Source organism: Zeugodacus cucurbitae, chromosome 6 (assembly GCF_028554725.1).
Source record: "Zeugodacus cucurbitae isolate PBARC_wt_2022May chromosome 6, idZeuCucr1.2, whole genome shotgun sequence".
NCBI classification, from domain to species: Eukaryota; Metazoa; Arthropoda; class Insecta; order Diptera; family Tephritidae; genus Zeugodacus; species Zeugodacus cucurbitae.
The window spans coordinates 70005879-70016769 of record NC_071671.1 but is presented as its reverse complement, the minus strand read 5'-3'; the positions used below and the strand labels follow the sequence as shown (position 1 = coordinate 70016769).

At 35.9% G+C, this 10891-nt stretch overlaps 1 protein-coding gene across 2 annotated transcripts in view; it reads left to right on the top strand.

The window, feature by feature from the left end:
- LOC105221225 (uncharacterized) overlaps positions 1-10891 on the top strand; it is an 86389-nt gene that overhangs the window by 36300 nt on the left and 39198 nt on the right. The gene's annotated exons all lie outside the window — the stretch shown is intronic.

The following is a 10891-nucleotide window of genomic DNA, read 5'->3' as shown; positions in this document are numbered from 1 at the left end:
GGCTTTTGACTTATTTTCCATGGTGATAAAGCCAATGCGTTATCAATCACTCGCTACAATTACAAATTTACAAAGCGCTCTGTGTGCTCTCACTTGCGTTTTTTTCTCTCATTATTTGGTGTGCATAACGAAAATTAACTTGATTTCACTTCACAATCTCTAATATCTAACGAATTAAGTTAGTTACAAGGGGGTTCTTACAATTTGGTATTCTCTCTACTTAATGGAACATGTGTGAGTGGATGGAATATGAGCAAAAATTAATAAAAATAACATTACTATTAAACTAATCTGAACTACGATATATTAGGGAATAATTTAAAAGAACTTAGTTAGCTTTGGGGAACAAATAAAAACCTTTTGCAAAAGCAGTTCCTTATTTACTCATGGTGAACCAGCTATCCTTATAGATTTTTTATTTGTTCACTGTCTTCTCTATAGAACGATGCAATCATCCTAAATATATACATTTCCCTTTCACTTTGTTTGGAATGACGTATAGGATACAATTTCTTTAGATTTACTTATTAATTCAGTAAGAAAAATATGATTTCTTGCCTCTTTAGGCTAACCGCACACTCCTCCCCTTATTGGCGATTTATAAAGCTTTTTATTTGTCTGAATTCACCGAAAAATCATAAAATCATATTAACATGCCGCAACCCGTTCCAACAACTATAGGATCTACATAACCGAAACGCACCCAGTAGTTCATCTAAACTATTTAAGAAAATATTTTCAGCCGTTTCAACCACAAGAATCACTCTATATCTTTGAACACTGCATTCGACTTTCTTCTCAAATGTCTAAATGAACTGTAAAAACTTTTGACATGTGTTCACTGATAGCTTAAACCTTAATTAATCTTACAAATTTCATTAATTTACAAGAAAACCATACTTTTCTTTATGTACTCGAGTCTGCTCATGTGGGTCTCGTAGTTTAAGAAGTGAGAAATTGCGAAAAATCTTAAGTTGAAAAGATTTAGTCGATGAAGAGCGCCCCAAAATACTAAGAGAACTTGTAGCAACGAATGTTTAGACTTCTGAGAAGCATATATGTATATTTTTAAGAATTTCATACTTGGACTAAAAGAAACCATCACCGAAACCGAAACCTTCCATAATTTCTGAAAGAACTAAATACAAAAGGAATTACTTCTCATCCAGTTTGCACTTTCTAGATAGACTTTCTCTCAAAGAAATTCGATGTTTTAATGGGGTTTCGATCGAGCCTTTGGTGGGCTTTCTTGATATTTGTTAATGATTAAAATAATTAAGATAAACTTTATAATATCTACAGCACTCCCTAAGGTTCGACGCTGCCTGTCGTGGGTCAATGGATAACAAAATAAACTCTCTAAACCTACTTGGTTAATCTTAGTTCATCACTTTATTAGACTGATAATTTGGTTTTACCAGCTAAAGGGCAATGCGCTAACAATCTCTCCACATCGCCTTTAAGAGTATACATTGAGACTCACTTGTACACCAAATCCACAACTACCGAAACCACGAAATTGTGATCTTTATTAAAGGCACAATACTTTGAGCAGCTCCTATCAAAACAAAGGATTAACTAAATCGGCGACAACGAACAGCAACGCTCGATGAGCTCAGACAAAGACTACGCGTCGCCTGCGATTAGCAGAATTGTGTGTGTGTGTGGACGCGAATTGGTCCAAGAGTGCGTGTGTGTGTGCGTTAGAATCTTTAACGCATACAAAGGAGCACCTCATCTAATCTGGCGTGTTACAGGTGCGGTAAGCGGAGTAATTCGCTTACGAATATTTACATAGTTGCGACCTGGTAAAGCGGATCAATGCATCCGAAATGAGACGCAGTTACCAAGGATTAGTGAAACGCTTTACTATAATTAGCCATTTGCGAAAATTAAGTGTCTACACGCACAATAAGCGCTGAAAGGGTCCCCTGCTGTGTTTTTATTAAGGTAGGAAATATATTTTTTTGTTTGATTGTTTTATTTTATTTGAAAATTACGCAAAATTGCATATTTTACTTTGTTTCCGGAACTTCATTTAGGGGATAGTATTACTTCGAGTGTAATCGTTTGTAAAAGTTTGTTTATTTAACGGATACAAAGAGTATATCTTGATTATACAGTTACTGCTGCGATTCAGCAGTTACATCTGTCCTCCCGCTATAGAAAATGAAACACCAGTTTCAGGATCGTTTTCTGAAAAAACCAAATTTCAAATATACGACTCTTGATTCAAAATATTTAAATATCTATTTGCTCTTAGTACAGTTCAGCTCGCCGTAATGGATACTGACGAATGGGCCTAAATGACAGTTGTAAAAAGCCAAAGTTGCATGGAAGAAGGGAGATTGAGACATCGAGACACTTTCTCCTTTATTGTCCAGCTTTCGCTAGACTGCGGCTGAAACATCTTGGCAGGACGAACTTCGGAGAGCCAGTTGAACTGTTCCGATTACAAATTAGTTGCCTGCATAAATTCGTAAAAGGCTCAAAGCGCTTTGTCGTCTCTTGAGGAGTTTGCGGCATCACAAAAGAACTAGCTTTTGCTGTCCAAGTGGGATATCATATGGCACAGGGATCTGCACTTTAACCTAAATATCTAAGATCAATATTTTTCACTGCTAAAAATCACTCCCCTAAAATCATTTCAGTTTATCAAACGAGTTGAAACTGATGTAAACAAAATCTGAACTTTATTAAGGGCTATAAGTGTATTTAGTTAAAATATAACTTTCATCTATAATTCCGGTAATTAAATGCATTTCTATAAAGGAGATTTTACTTCCTCCATTTTCAGCAACTCTCTTATTATTTCCCAAAATGGTACCGTGCCTGCATGAGAATTGATAAAAGTGTACTTTAAAAGGCTAATTACGGCCATCTTGATGTCTTGTTTGAGGTAATTTGATAGGCAACCCTCCATATCATTAACCTTGTTAGGCATACTTAAATACACGAAAACTCAATTGGCCATAGCAAAAAAACCGAAAACATTACAAAAATATGCCGCGCTGTCGAACGCCATCGACAAATTTGATGATACCAATTAAAGCGGCTTTAAAAGGCCAAAAAATGCAAATCATCCCGAGCGTCCTAAAACTAATGCAAATGCATTGAAGCGGGTGTCGGGACCAGAGTCGCCAGCTGCACAATGGCGTAACGCAATCCTAGAACAAGACGCACACACATACACACACACAGATACATATAGAGATATTGAGAAGTCTATGCGCTCGATTGCTGCCGCTAGTAACGAAAGTAATGATTTTGCATAAATTTGTGAAAAACTACTTAAGAACAAAAGCGGCCTACATTAGATTTAAAATCATTAGCAGCTATTAGCGATATAATGACAGGTAAGAGTGCCGCAGAGTCGCAGAGCCGCAGTTTCAAAGATAGCGAATGCCTTCGGGTGTGCTAAGGCGTACGAACAACTATCTACAACTGCAACTTTGTATGGATGTGTGTGTGTTTGTGTGTGAAAGCAAAAAGCAGCAAGTGAACATGCAACAATGGAGAATGGCAGCAAGCTATTGTCCTTTCCACACACTCACTGCTTGGGTATTGTGTGGACAACTCGGCCATATAATCCTTGTGCAGTTTAGTTCGAGTCCTTAATTAATACAAAGCAAAGCGTTGTGGTTTTCACAAGAAATTGCGCCGCGCAAATACTTGCACAAGTAGCCCAAGGTAGCCCGGCGTCAATCTTACTAAATTGTGAATTTCAAGAAATTACCAATATTTTGCAACCGTATTGAGCAACGCCTGCATTGTTCTGTGCTGTGTGTGTGCTCCAACAATGGCCATTCGCTGTGCGGCTCTTCAAAGAATTGTTTGTGCATTGGATTACCGCAATCGCGTATTGCACATATTTCAGGCATTTATGCAAATGTCGGCAGGTAATTACATAAGAATCAGTAGCGGTACACATTAGCATTTGCATTTGAAAGGGTTTTCGAAACCTCACTTTATATAACCATACACTTGCAAGTCAAATACCTACGTTACATAGTTAAATCACCTGTCAGCAAGGTAAAGGTATTCGGTCGCCTATTAAGTCAAATTATAAACGGAACTGCAAAATAAAATTCACTAATAGTTCGGTAATGACAGAGTTCTATCAAATTATATATATATTTCGGGAAAATCATGAAATGAGCTGAAACAAATATTCACCGCTAAATTCAAACTTACATTATAGAGGTAATAATAACTGAAACATCGAGTAATATTAAATAAAAATACTGTCATTTCGAAAAACTAACATTCAATTTCCTTCTCAAAATGGGTTTTAAAATTTTAAAAATATTATTATCCAAAAATATCAAATCGATCCGAGTGAAATTCTAAAGATAAGAAATTTGGAAATTCCGCCCATGACCATCGTCAGTCTGCATGTAAAACTTTAAGCGCGATTATCTCAAAACTAAATTTTTCGTATAGGTGCACATGATTTAGAATACTAGTTAATATATTATCTAGTTAATACATTATCTAGTTAAGGACCGAAAGTCAATTTAATGGGTTTGCGATTTAATGCTTAAAATTTCTTAACATAGAAACAGAAACATAGGTACAGCCAAGGTGGAGTTTACATAATATATATGGAAGATAACAGTGAATAAAAATTTTAAAATTTTATATTAAATTTGATAAATAATTTACAACAAAATCGGATTTTAACATAAAATTCAAAATTACGGATTTCGTGTCCGTAAATCTAGTGTAAAAAAATTACCTTAATTTCAATCTTTGAAACCCACCTCACCCCGTAAGTGTTATGTCAAAATCGATATAAAGATAATTTCTATTTTTTTCTGTCAATTTCACAGACGCGTTCAAAAACTATTAAGATCACTCCAACTAGCCAAGTTAAAGCTTTAACTCACAGTTAACACACGTAGCTCTCCAGGCATCATCTTTCCACCTCTAAGTAATAATACATTACACAAAAAGTTCTAAATCCTTAATAAAGAGAAAATAGGAGTCAATCATTTTATACAACACTTATGAAAATTGTATGTTTTTTTTAAATATGTGCTTCAATTAAAGACGATCTGCTATAACAAGTTCCTGATTAAGGCTCGAAAAATCTAGAAAGTTTTATTAAAAAAGTAAATTAAATAAAACTAAGGGAAACAGCTTTAGTTGTCTCAAAACTATATTCAACCATAAACAGGAACATTAGAACTCTCTGCTACAAAATCAAATCGAATCAAATTAAAAATTCCTAAAGATAACCACAATAATATGGCTATCTGATGATCCGTCACAACCGAATTCTCCGCTATTCACTTAAATTATAAAACATTTGTTCTTAACTTCATTGAAACACTTCAGATTATTTGCTACAATATTGAATTAATTTGAAATGTGTTTAGTTTTTGTAATTTTCACACTTCGTCATTTTTTTAGTTAATATTCAAAGAGTGTAGCAACCAGCATTACTCGCTCTCATCGGTCTTAATAGTCGCCGTGACGTCATCGACTCAGGGAGCATGCGCTCTTGCTGCTACATTCTCATTGGATGGAAATATTACCTCAACACCTCCACAGTGCTAAGCACACGCACACTCAGCTAGAAACGGATAGGTTATTGTCGTCGTCTGCCTCACCTTCATGCTACCACAAAACACAGACTGCTCTACAGGTATGCTGCGGCTGCCCACCAGTCAGCCCCCCTCTATCCCATATCAACAGCATACCATCTCTCAGTTGCGCACGGTGCTGGAAGACGTGCTCACACCGACGCAAATCTCGTTTCGCTTCTTTTGGATTAGTAAACAGATTGTAGTAATTTAACCTCGTAATTGGGTGTAGGAGTAGATGTTATGTGCGCTAACTATTCTTGTCGTCTGTTGAATGTGTACACATCAGAGGATGGAGGGGGTAAATGTGAATAGATACTGCACATATGTTTTAGATGATTTAATTATGTTTAAAATCACATAAAATGTAGATGTTTTTGTAATCATTTAAGCATTGGAATATATTAGATTGGATCATTCATTAAATTTGGTAATTAAAATGTGTTAATATTTAAATATTTTATTTCATAAGTATATTTAAACTTTTTGTTTGTATTCATTGACTAGCTGGACAGTGAGAAAAAATAATAATTTCCGTGATCTGAATTTTTTCTCGAAATTGCCGACACGCTTCTTAGTAAAGTGTTTTATTAGTGAGAAAATTGCTTTGTTCTTATCGGCCTAAATCGCCGCCCACACATTGTAATCTGTGAAAACAGTAGTCGCCGGCGTGTCTACAGAAGCTACGCCTCAAAAAATATCCAACAATTGTCAGATGGTCACTGGCGAAATAGCTACTTACGTGTGAACACTTTCACACCTATACATATGCATATATAGGTGTGTTAAAATATGTGAATATGAGCATATTGAAGTGTTACAAACTAACTGCTTAATTTCACACATTTCAAAACGGGTCACAGTGGATCATTTTACACTTTTTTCTGGTAAATTTCAAACTCAGTTTGTATATCAATTCATTTACGCTATACTAGATTATATTTGAGTATAGCTCCTAGATGTTAATATAAATATGGGCGATTCTTCAAGTTTTGACCCTTTCATTGAATATGGCAAGTATATCTCATTAAATACCTTACTCTTATGCCCAGTTTTTTAACGTAAGATTAACGATGAATTATAAAATATTTCCTGAATATATGAAAACAGTATTAAATTGGGGTTCAAGAGAGATTTGAGAACACTTAAAATGCACTATTCAATAAAAATGAAATATGCTGCTACTGGAGACAGTTATCCGTTCACTTTGGTTTCGGCCTAGTTCGGCTGCCAACATTTTCCTTCGATAAAAATACATATTTAACTGTTGTCGAGCATCTATCGATTTCTTTCGCTTCCTTTTAACAGATTTCTTTTAAAATCCTATCGTATTTCGCACTTTTAATTAAAAAAAAAAAACTACTATAGGTTAGGTTCGATGGTTATTACCTAAAAGCAAACACACTTAGATTATTAAGGGCAGTCCTTTGTGATGCCAAAAAAAATTGACCGCCACTTAAATTTAAGAATCGACAAAACGCCTAGAACCTATCACAAATCTGCAGAGGTTTATTACATACTTCTATATCCGAGATCTATCAAAGGCGGTGCACTCTAAAGGCAAATGTTGGGAAAATTGTACCTCATCCTCCTCCAAGCAGATCCTGCAGTTAGGTTCGGTAAAATTTTCAGTTTGACCGGGTGAAACCCGATAAGACAGTGACAAGTTAGAACTCCTATGAATAGGGAAAGATTGACCTACTTGAACTGTTCGTTTGACCTCTTGCAATTTACTTTGGATCGGAAGTATCTCGCGTCAGAACAGGTGGTAGTGAGCCATTCATCCAGAAGCAAATTGCAAGAGAATAGTAGGTGATGTTCCTACTTGCTCCCATTACACCGTAGGTGAGACCGACGTGAAAAAAATACTATACTACTTTTAAAATTTTTTTTTTTAAATAAAAGTCACTTCAACTCCGAACAAAATTGAAGCTCGATTAAGTTAGATTCAAACCTAAAATGACTTTAATATTTAGGAAGTTTGCCAAAAATAATATGTGCAAATTAAAAAATTTAGTCAGTCGTTTTCATAAACGAAACACTGTGCATCGTCGAGTTGTTGCATTGCTCGGAAACTGGCAAAAAAGCAGTCGCCATTGTGCGGTTGTTTGGAATTTATTTCACTTTCTTTGCGGTGACACTTTCAAATGCAAATCTCTTTCAAATGTTGTCCTATGATCCCGGCAGTGTTATTTGCATTATTGTGTTTGTTTTTTTTTTTTTGCCTTACACTCTTTGAAAGTAGCCTTACTTACTTTCGCTGCCCTTCTCCTCCCACATACTTTCCGTTTTTATGCTGCACACAAAGCCGAGCTCACATATCTTCTCGCTGGCATTGTTGTCCGACATTATTATACATTTTTCCTATTTTCTTTCACGTTCAATGTCTTATTTGTTTGCCATTTTGGCTGGTCAAGGAGTCGCATTGTCTGCGGTGCACAATTTTTATGTAACTCAAGTGGCCAAGCACACACACACATCTTCATACATACAAATGTTAAGTATTCCGCATATACAATTGTATGTGTGTGTGTGTGTGTCCGAAAGGTGACAAATGAGTCGAACGGCCACACATGCATTCACCTAACCCAAGTGCTCACCACCGACTCATTCATTATCGGTCACATGGCACGCCCACTCACATGAAGACTATGGCAGTGTGAATGCCTTTCCACAGAAGTCCACAAGCCGTTGGAGTCGTGCCCAGTTGGCAGTTGCTACTGCATTTCCGATTTCTTCACACTCTTCATGCATGTTCGCATGTGCGTAAATTACCAGTGAAATGCGTCGGCTTTCGGCAGTTTGGCTTTAGTCCTCTTGCTAATTTGCCGTACTAATCTTCCAGGCGCTCGAGCACATTTGTTCGCATTTCTGGTCATTTGCAGTCATTTGCATGCATTGAGTTGACGCTTATCAGCCTTAAGTTTGTGTCGGAAATCTCTTCATTCTGATTTCGTTGCATTGTTTCGAACACACATGGACACACACACATATGAATGTGGTGCAAGCGATTAGCATCAATGTCTTTTGTAGTGGTGCCTCTGTCCTTGCTGCTCATTTCAAATAAAACAATTTTCACCAATAAAGCCATCATCAGCTTACTCTTTGCTCACACTTGGGTGTCAATTTACTCCAGATTAGCCTAAGATTTTGTATAGTCTTGGCTTTATCACACATGTAAAATATTTGAATAAGGTATAGTATGTGTATGGAATATTTGCAAGTGTGGACTCATATGCATAGTTTTTTATTGAAAAAGTGTGTCGATTTCCACGACACTCACTTTTGTGAAATGTGATAGCATCTACTAAGATTATTGGTCGCCTCCATTCAGCTTCCAACACCTGGGCACTTCTATTAAATTTCCTTGAAATGCATATATGTACATGATGTTACAATCGAAGTACAGTATATGGATTTAAAATTCCGAAGATCTTATCAAGTTTGGAGTTCATAAATATTTAATCAAAGCACTCGTGTACATATCCATATACATATATCATCGTAATCGTAAATAAATAGAATATCCTTTTAGAGATAATTAATAAATTATGGCTAGGAGAAGTACTGAAACGATTTTATGCATTTTTAGCACCAGTTCTCACGGTTATCAGGAAAAAGATACTCAGCTTGTTTCATAAAGATATTTTATATACAAATTAACTGATATTTTCCGTATAAAGTCATAGTCACGCTTTGCCAGAAGTCGCATCAGAGTTGCCACAGCAATATTACTTATTATTAAAGACATTTAAAAGATTTTTGACTATGAGTTCTTATATATTATTCTTATATCTATATATTAGTTATATCCAATATTCTTTAAATTAAGGAGCAAACAGACTTCTACCATATTTTTCAAACAGGATTGCTTTCAAGTTATACTGGTATTTAGTTCTACTAATACTCCACTATTGATACTTTCCAACCTCTGTGATCTTGTTTGCTCCGAAGCCATTCCAATTTATATATCTGATGATCTGATGGTATCCTATATTTTCTCCTTTTTATAAAGCAGTCTTTCTAAGTCTTTACAAAACTATCAAACATTTCTTATAGTGGCTGTTAGATCCCTTTTGTTTCTTACATTCCCATATTTGGGCCAAATTTTAATGTTTCTTTTTATTTTATTTTTTTATGGTTTGAGTGAACACTATTACATCCTACTCAGATTCTTCATAACATGGCACAATCGACAAAGCAATAAAACTATGGGATAAAAAAAACTAAAGCGATTACAAGTAGCTCATTGTAACCGCAAATATAATAAAATATGTCATAACGATAGTTTCAAAGTACCCATACAACCCTATAGATATATAGTCAAATTAACGGCAACTAGATTAAGAAACTTTCTTCACATATCTACCCTTCAAATACTTACGAACCCCACCGACGAGTAAGCAGCAAGCGAAATTAATCTTAAGCACATCAGCAAATAACCCAATAACTTGTAATATCCATTCCCACTAGACACGCATAACTTTGCAGTTCATTCCTTCACTGCGGTGTTCAATAAAATTCATTAATATTTGCCACAATTTCCATACCCCACTCACCTCGTCATCAAACGCCAGCACCCCAGCATACTTCAGAAGAGCGTTTGCTGGATTTTTGCTTTATAATCTAATATAGCAAAGAGTTTATTAGTAAACAGCATTGCTGCAACTGGCAGCTAGTTACAATAGTTTCTGCCCATAAACCACTCAGACGCTCAGCCAGTTGTGCGATGATTTGGGCGCCCTTCTCCTACTCTATCGGAGTATCTGAATAACTGTTGCGCATCCCTTTGACGAGCTGTTGCGTCAGCGTATGACTGCAGGTCCCGCAACCGCACACACCGCATACAAATATCCTTCGCTCAACTTGTGTCTTGAATTTCGGTTTAGCATATTGGAACATTTATTATGCCCGCCGGTGTCGACGTGTTTGTAAATATGTAGCCTGTCACATGCCGCACGCCCATCGACGATGGCAGCAATGCCTGTGGACCAAAATGAGCAAATTCACGTATTCGGACTGTTTGACTGAACAGACTGTGAGGGGAGCGGAGGGTCGTTGGGCATATTGAGTAGTTGATTTGTGCGATTGATATTGTATGTTTATTGTATTATTGTATTTTAAATAATTGATGAATATTTCAAGATAAGTTTTGTTAATTTTAATATCCAGAAATAAGGCATTAATATGAAAATAAAGAATGAGTAAGTGAAGAAGTGTTAAGCACGGTTGTACATTTGATACTGTCTCAATACATAAAGTTCAATGGCAGGAAAAGAATTTAAATTTTCACTTCAGTTATC